This window comes from Ictidomys tridecemlineatus, chromosome 6 (genome assembly GCF_052094955.1).
Source record: "Ictidomys tridecemlineatus isolate mIctTri1 chromosome 6, mIctTri1.hap1, whole genome shotgun sequence".
Lineage (NCBI taxonomy): Eukaryota > Metazoa > Chordata > Mammalia > Rodentia > Sciuridae > Ictidomys > Ictidomys tridecemlineatus.
In genome coordinates, this window is record NC_135482.1 from 93,055,440 (window position 1) to 93,065,129 (window position 9,690).

General features: G+C 36.1%; 1 pseudogene; it reads right to left on the reverse strand.

Annotated features, from left to right (window-relative positions):
• Positions 1-553: 553 nt before the first annotated feature.
• Positions 554-832, reverse strand: LOC120888564 (ragulator complex protein LAMTOR5 pseudogene; annotated as a pseudogene).
• Between the last annotated feature and the right edge of the window lie 8,858 nt (positions 833-9,690).

A 9,690-nucleotide genomic window follows, 5' to 3' on the forward strand; every position in this document is an offset into this window, starting at 1 on the left:
AAAGGGGCTGGGATATAGCTCAGGAGTAAACCATCCCTGGGTCTAATTGCAGTACTAACAGGGGTTTGGGGGCAGGGGGAATTCCTATTTTATGTGGTTAATTAAATCAAATTAAAACAGTGAAATCATACTGAATGGTGGGACTGAAAATTGGTGCAACCACTCTAGAAATCAGTATGGAGATTCTTCAGAAAACTTGGAATGGAACCACCATTTGAAACAGTAATCACACTTCTCAGTTTATACCCAAAGGACCTAAAATCAGCATAGCCACATCAATGTTTTATTTTATTTTGTTTTTTTTTCCCTCCAAGCAGATTTATTTAACCTAACAAAATTTTATATACAAAGTGACCTGGACATGCTGCTTCAAAACATGATCCCTTTTTATTAATATCCTGAGAGGTTGGTTAAAAAGCAACTCACTCTAAAATAAATAGAAAATTACCTAATGCACATTTAATGAATGACTTAATCACTGCAATATAAATAGTTTTATAAGATAATTAACATAGGTAATTTTGAAAGGCTGCTGGAGAACTGATGAGAGACATCAAGAGGCTACTTTGTGCACTGCCATTATGATGCCATCCTGCTTTTGTATCATAACATTCCCATTATCTGATTCTAGGAACACCACAGGATTATCAGTGGGATCAGAGGTTAGTTTATCTGCTTGCTGGGCTAGAACAGATATCACCTTACTATCTTCATCTGACAGGGTCCTGCAACAGCCCAGATAAAGTCCTTGTGAATCTATGCACTAGACTCCAACAATGGATGGATTCTTCATTGTGTCCTCCAAGTGCTGCTCCAAACTCTCCTCCTTCATACTAAAAGCTCACCCCAGCACAAGCCACATCAATGTTTATAGCAGCACAATTCACAATAGCTAAGCTATGGAACCAAACTAGATGACCTTCAACAGATGAATAAATAAAGAAAATGTAGTAAATATACACAATGGAATATTACTCAGTCATAAAGAAGAATGTTATTGAAGCATTTGCCAGTAAATGGATGGAACTAGAAACAATAAGGCTAAGTGAAATAAGCCAGTCCCAAAAATACAAAGGCCTGATGTTTTATATGATATGTGGATATTAATACACAATAGAATTTCATTGGATTAGACAAAGGGATAAAGAGAAGGGGAAGGGAATGGGAACAGGAAAGAATGAATTGAACATAACTTTCCTGTGTTCATATATGAATACGCAGTCAGTATAACTCCATATTATGTAGAATCACAAGAATGGAATCCTAATTAGAATAAGTTTTACTCCATATATGTGTGATATATCAAAATAACTCTACTGTCATGTATATCTAAGAAGAACAAATAAGAAGATCACTAGAGACCTGAGAAGGCCTGCCCCACCATGTGCCCACCTTGCCAGAAACTGGAGGGGGCCACCACCACACTTGCACAGAGATATCCACAGCATGCTGCAATTCCCTATCAACAAATATGTGGCTCCACCCAAAGCACCTTCATCTTGGGACACTACAGCCACACCATAGCTCTCCCCACATGGTAATTTCCACTGTGGAATAATAGACAGGACCACGAGGCAGCTGCCTGCTGCAGCACTGCATGCCACAGTGCAGCATCACTGAACAGGCCAACTAAGGCTGTTGCACATCCCAATCTTCCAGCAGTTGCCTCCATATTGGGACACCTCCACTATCATCTTGGGTTAACTTTGCTGCCACCTCTGCCATCTTTAATTGCGGCAGCTTCCATCTTAGGACACTGACTAAGGCCTTGAAGCCCAACATCAAGGTACAGGCTTGATGCTACTGCCTACACCATAGGGACATGGATAGTTTCATCTAGGGAACAACAAACAGGAACTGGAAGACCATTACCAAGGTCCCTATGGGCCCAGTTGCACCAGAATTATCCCTAATAGGTGTGCTAACAGTCACCATCCTGTGGCAGAGGCAAAAGAGAATCCTGCATGGGGTCACATCTTTCTCTTTTATCTCCTGCTAACAACTTCTTTTGAGTCCCTGTTCACTCATCCTAAAATCTAATACCTCTATATTCTCACATCCTATCTCATAAACATCACATCCTAGCCTCCACCCTCATTCTTTCTTTGTTCACCATTAGAAATAATTGTAAACCCTTAGATAAACCTACTAGCTATATGGTAGATGATAACCAAACTCATCATTCTGTTTATCATGACAAAACTGTAAATGTTCAAATAGGAGATAATCGATTTATGGCTGTACATTGGTTGCATTGGGTGCTACAAACATTGATCTCCCCCTTAAAGGTAGAAACTGCAATATCTCAGCTCCACACTGCAAGAGAGGAAGACACATAGACAACATGAAAAAAACCAGGGAAGAAAGTGCCCCAAATAGAATCCATTGACAGTGCAGTATATGGAATAACAGAGGAGATCAGAATGTACATAATTAAAATGATCTGTGAATTAAAGAATGACATAAGAGAGCAAAAGGCAAAAATTCATCTTCCAACAAAGCAGTAAGAAAGCAAATATAGGCAAAAATTGATCACTCCAACAGAAAGAGAACAAATACAGGGACCAAAAGATTACTTCAAAAAAGAGAGATTCTGGAAAACAAAAACAGAAACCCTTGAAAGGAAGGAAACAATAAACCAAATAAAAAAACTCAAAAGAAAGCATCACCAACAGACTAGATTATTTGGAAGACAGAACCTCAGACAATGAAGACAAAATACAATCTTGAAAATAAAGTTGACCACACAGTAAAGATGGTAGGAAACCATGAACAGAACATCCAAGAATTATGGGATAATATCAAAAGATCAAATCTAAGATTTATCAGGATAGAGGAAGGTACAGATTCAAACCAAAGCAATGCACAATCTCTTCAATGAAACAAAATCAAAAAAATTTCCCAAAGAAAAAGAATGAATTGGAAAATCAAATACAAGAGGCTTACAGGGCACCAAATGTACAAAATTACAACAGTGCCACACCAAGGCACAGTATAATGAAAATGCCTAGCATACAGAATAAGGATAAAATTTTAAAGGTGGCAAGAGAGAGGAATTATATTCCATATAGGGGGAGACCAATTTGGATCTCAGCAGATTTGTCAACCCAGAACCTCAAAGCTAGGAGATCCTGGAACAACATATACCAAGCTCTGAAAGAAAATGGATGCCAACCAATAACTTATATCCAGCAAAATTAAGCTTCAGAGTTGATGATGAAATTAAAACCTTCGATGAAAAAAGTTAAAAGAATTTATAGTGAGAAAAGCCTGCAATACAGAACATTCTCAGCAAAATAGTCCATGAGTAGGAAATGAAAAACAACAATGAAAATCAGCAAAGGGAGGAACTGCATTAAAGCAAGGGTCAACTAAAGGAGAAACCAAGTCAGATTAAAAACCATAAATAAACCAAAAGGACCAGGAATACAAAACATATTTCAATAATAACCCAGAATGTGAGTGTCCTAAACTCATCAATTAAAAGACATAGAAAGGAAGATTGGATTATATATAAAAGACCCAATAATATGTTGCCTTCAAAAGACTCATCTCACAGGAAAAGACCGAACGTGAAAGGATGGAGAAAAACATGTCTCTCATATGGACCATGTAAATAATCAGGGGTTTCCATTCTCATATCACATAAAATCGACTTCAAGATCAGTCAGAAGGGATAAAGAAGGACATTTCATACTGCTTAAGGAAATCATACATCAATAAGACATAACAATCGTAAATATTTATGACCCAAACAATGGGGCGTATATGTATATAAAACAAACCCTTCTCAAGTACAAGAATCAAATAGACCACAATGCAATAATACTGACTTTAATACACCTCACTCACCACTGGATAGACCTTCCAAACAAAACTAAACAAAGAAACTATATAGAACTCAATAAAACAATATTTTAGACTTAACAGACATTTATGCAATATTCTATCCATGGATGAGTGGATAGACTTTTTTCTCAGCAACACATGGATTGTTCTCCAAAATAGACCATATGTTATGTCACAAAGCAAGCCTTAGCAAATACAAAAAAATAGAGATACTGTCTTGCATTCTGTCTGACCGTAATGGAATGAAATTACAAATCAATGATAAAATGAAAAATAGAAGCTACTCCAACACCTGGAGCCTAAATAGTATGCTATTGAATGATGCATGGATACCAGAAGACATCAAGGAGAAGATAAAAAATTCTTAGAGGTAAATGAGAACACCAATACAATATATAAAAATCTCTGGGACACCATGAAGGCAGTGCTAAGAGGAAAATTCATTGCATTGAGCTCATTCATTAAAAGAATAAAAAGTCAACAAATAAATGACCTGACATTACATCTCAAAGCCCTAGAAAGAGAAGAATAAACCAACATCAAAAGTCCTAGAAGATGAGAACTAATTAAAATTAAAATCAGAGTTGAAATCAATGAAATTGAAACAAAATAAATAATTGAAAAAATTGACAAAAACAAAAGCTTGAAAAAAATAAATAAAATTGACAAACCCTTAGCCACATAATGAAAAGGAGAGAGAAAACTCAAATTACTAAAATTTGTGATGAAAAAGGAAATATCATGACAGACACAATTTAAATACAGATGACAATTAAAAACTATTTTGAAAACTTATACTCCAGCAAAAATAGAAGACCTCTAAGACACTGACAAATTTCTAGAGGCATATGATCTACCCAAACTGAATCAGAAGGACATACACAATTTAAATAGATCAATTTCAAGCAAGAAAATAGAAGATGCCATCAAAAACCTCCTAACCAAGAAAAGCTCGGGACCACATGGAATCTCAGCTGAGTTTTATGAGACCTACAAAGAAAAATCAATACCAATACTCCTCAAATTATTCCATGAAATAGAAAAGAAGGGAACCCTTCCAAACTCATTCTATGAAGCCAGTATCATCCAGGTACCAAAACCAGACAGACACACATCAAGGAAAGAAAATTTCAGATCAATAACCCTGATGATCATAGAATCAAAAATTCTTAATAAAATTTTGGCAAATTGCATACAAAAACACTATGATCAAGTGGGGTTCATTCCAGGGATCCAAGTTTGGTTAAACATATGGGAATCAATAAATGTAATTCATCACATCAATAGACTTAAAGATAAGAATCATATGATTATATTAATTGATGCAGACAGAGTATTTGACAAAATACAGCACCCTTTCATGTTCAAAACACTAGAAAAACTAAAAATAGTAGGAACATATCTCAACATTGTAAAGCTATCTATTCTAAACTCAAAGCCAACATCATTCTAAATGGAGAAAAATTGGAAGCATTCCCTCTAAAAACTGGAACAAAACAGGAATGACCTCTTTCATCACTTCTATTCAATGTAGTCCTTGAAACTCTAGCCAGATCAATTAGACAGATGAAAGAAATTAAAGGGATACGAATATGAAAAGAAGAACTCAAAACTATCATTATTTGCTGACAACATGATTCTATACTTAGAGGATCCAAAAAATTCCACCAGAAAACTTATAGAACTAATAAATAAACTCAGCAAAGTAGCAGGATATAAAATCAATACCCATAAATCAAATGCATTTCTATACATTAGAGATGAATCCTCTGAAACAAAAATTAGAAAACTACTCCATTGATAGTAGCCTCAAAAAAACAAAAAACAAACAAAAAAACAACCTTGGGTATCAATTTGACAAAAGAGGTGAAAAACCTCTACAATGAAAACTACAGAACTCTAAAGAAAGAAATTGAAGAAGATCTTAGAAGATGGAAAGATTTCCCATCCTCTTGGATAGGCAGAATTAATATTGTCAAAATGGCCATACTACCAAAAGCGCTATACCAATTCAATGTGACTCCAATTAAAATCCCAATGTCATTCCTTATAGAAATAGAAAAAGCAATCATAAAATTCATTTGGAAAAAAATTGGAGACCCAGAATAGCCAAAGTAATCCTTAGCAAGAAAAGTGAAATAGGAGGCATCGCAATACCAGATCTTAAACTATACTACAAAGCAATAGTAACAAAAATGGCATGGAATTGGCACCAAAATAGACATGTAGACTAATGGTACAGAATAGAAGACACAGAGACAAACTCACATAAATAGTTATCTCATACTAAAAAAAAAAAAAAAAAAAAAAAAAAAAAAAAAGATGCCACACACATTGGAGAAAGGATAACCTCTTCAACAAATGGTGCTAGGAAAACTGGAAATTCATATGCAGCAAAATAAAACTAAACCCCTATTTCTCACCATGCACAAAGCTCAACTCAAAATAGATCAAGGACTTATGAATTAGACCAGAGACCCTACACCTAATATAAGAAAAAGTAGACCCTAATCTTCATCATGTCAGATTAGGCCCCAACTTCTTTAGCAAGACTCCTAAAGTGCAAGAAATAAAGTGCAAGAATAAATAAATGGGATGAATTCAAACTAAAAAGCTTTTTCTCAGCAAAAGAAACAATCAATGATGTGAAGAGAAAGCCTACATTTGGGGAGCAAATTTTGCCACACACTTCAGATAAAGCAGGATATATAAAGAACTCAAAAAAAATTAACATTAAAAAAAACAACAACAACAACCCAAACAATAAATGAGCTAAGGAGCTGAACAGACACTTCTCAGAAGAAGATATACAACAGATCACAAATGTATAAGAAAATGTCCAACATCTCTAGTAATTAGAGAAATGCAAACCAAAACTACTCTAAGATTTCTTCTCTAGGCAGAATGGTAATTTTCAAGAATAAAATCAATGATAAGTGTTGGCAAGGATATAGAGAAAAAGGCACACTCATACATTGCTGATGGTACTGCAAATTGGTGCAACCAACATGAAAAGCAGTGTGGAGATTCCTTAGAAAACTTGGAATGGAACTACTATTTGACCCTCTCCTCAGTCTATACCCAAAGGACTTAAAAACAGCATACTACAGTGACACAGCCACTTCAATGTTTATAGCAGCATAATTCACAATAGCTAAATTGTGGAACCAACCTAGAGGCCCTTCAATAAGTGAATGGATAAAGAAACTGTGGTATACACACACAGTGGAATATTACTGAGCATTAAAAGAGAATAAAATTATGGCAGGTAAATGGATGGAGTTGGAGTATATCATGCTAAATGAAATAAACCAATCCAAAAAAACAGGGACTGAAAGTTTTCTCTGATAAGTGGATGCTAATTCATAATGGAGGTTGGGGGCATGGGATGAGTGGAGCAACTGTGGATGGGGCAAATGGGAGGTGGGGAGGGACATGAGGGTAGGAAAGATGGTGGAATGAGATACACATCATTACCTTAGGTACATGTATGATTGCATGAATGGTGTGACTCTACTTCATGTGCAACCACAGAAGTGAAAAATTCTGCTCCATTTGTGTACAATGAATTAAAGAGCTTTCTGCTGTCATACATAACTGATTAGAACTAATAAAAAATTGTGCACCAATCATTTGTTTAAAATAATAATAAAATAATATATACCAAATATTAATAAAGGTGATATTTTAATTATTAAAAGAAAAAGGAACAAAGAAATTGGATTACAAATAAAGATACTTACGATGCAAGTAGAATAGAAAGATTATACCACTTGAATCCTGGGTTCAAATATTTATGTGTCCTATCTTTCTGCCACATCACTCCTTTCCCTTTCATGGCATGATTATGAAGAGCAGAACTGAAATTTGGACAAGGAAGCTTGGCAGACAGAAAGTATCTGGAGCCAACACAATTTGCTCCATCAGCAAGAAGCAAGGGCAAGTATGCCTGGTATACTTATAGATCCCTAATTTTTCTCCTGAAGAGCTGTGGGTGCTATCCATGAATACATGTAAGGCTAGAATAGGACCACATGGATATTCCTAGTGAGGAGCATTATTTGTTTCCCATTACCTAATTACCACAATCTTAGCAGCTTAACGCAGTACCCATTCATAATTCATAGTTCTGTAGGTTAGAAATCTGGCATTGCATGACTGGATTCTCTGCTCATCACAAGGCTGAAATCAAGGTTCAGGTGGGTTGAGTTCTTGTCTGAGGAAAAAAATCTACTTCCAAGCTCATTCTTCTTGGCAGAGTTTAATTTCTTGAAGTTGTAAGACTCACGTCCTGTTTCTGTGGTACCTCTCAGCTCATGGCTGCCTTCAGCTTCTAGAGGCTGCTCACATTCCTTGCCATATGCCCCCCCTCTGTCTTCAAGTCCTTTTATGCTTTAAATGTCTGTCTCTGATCTCTGGACTTGATATAAGGGCTTTTCTGGGTATTTTAGGCTTACCTGAACAATGTCCATAACTTAAAACCAGTGACTTGGGGATTGGGGATGTAGCTTAGTGGTAGAGTACTTATCTAGTATGCATGAGGCCCTAGGTTCCATCCCCAGTACTGCAAAATGTGGTTAAAAAAAAAAAAAAACAACTTGGGATCTTAAATACATTTGCAATATGTAAATCAGTGTTTGACTAAATAACTGAGAAAAGATGTATATAAACCAGGGGCCCAAATATGGGAGTGAGGGTTTTATAATTCTGCCTATCCTAGTTAATTTAGGGATGACAGCTGTCAGGGTAGAAGTGACCTATACTTTGTGATTTGATCTTCCCCCTCCTCTTACATCTAAATAGAATTTTTTTTTGTCTATTAATAGTTTGGGTCTGAATTATCTCCTAAAGTCCCACACATTAAATAAAGGCTTGTTCAACTGCCTATGCTGCTGTTGAGAGGTGATAAAACCTTTTGCAGGTTGGGCCCAGTGGAAGGAAATTATGTCATGGAGGCCTTGGTCCTTTCCTGTCTTCCACTTTCTTTGCTTCCTGGCTTCTATAAGGTGAGCAGCTCTTCTGCCATGCACTCCCCCACAAGACATATTACATCCTCACAGGTCCTAAACAACAGGACCAAGCAACCATGGGCTGAAACCTTTAAAACTTTGAGCCAGCTGGGTGCAGTGGCACATGCCTATAATCCCAGCAACTCTAGAAGCTGAGACAAAAGGATTGTAAATTCAAGACCAACATCAGCAACTTAGGGAGGCCCTAAGGACCTAGTGAAACCCTGTCCCAAAAATAAAACACTACTGGGTGTGGTGGTGGAGGCCTCTAATCCCAGCAGCCTGGGAGGCTGAGGCAGGAGGATCACAAGTTCAAAGCCAGCCACAGCAATAGTGAGATGCTAAATAACTCAGTGAGACCCTGTCTCTAAATAAAATACAAAATAGGGCTAGGGATGTGGCTCAGTGTTTGAGTGTCCCTTTGTTCAATCTCCAGTACCAAAACAAAACAAAAAATAATTTAAAAGGACTGGACTCCTTATAAATAATTTGTCTCAGATATTTTGTCACAACAGTAGGAAGTTGACTAAAACAAACTGTCCCATCAGATACTCTGGTTATTATATCTAATTTCAACATATCTTACAAGTTACTAACTCACAATTTGTATTTAGCACATTTTTTATGAATTCTGCCTATGACTCACAAGCAACTTGTTTACATGTTATCTTCACTTAACACATTCAATGAGTTTCACCCATAAAATAGAAAATACAAGCTGTGTGCATAACTGATATATAGGCTTGATACTTTTTATAAGTTTGAAATATTTCATTTATTTGGAAGAAATTAATATTATCAAATAATACAGCAAACAAACATTACAATGTTT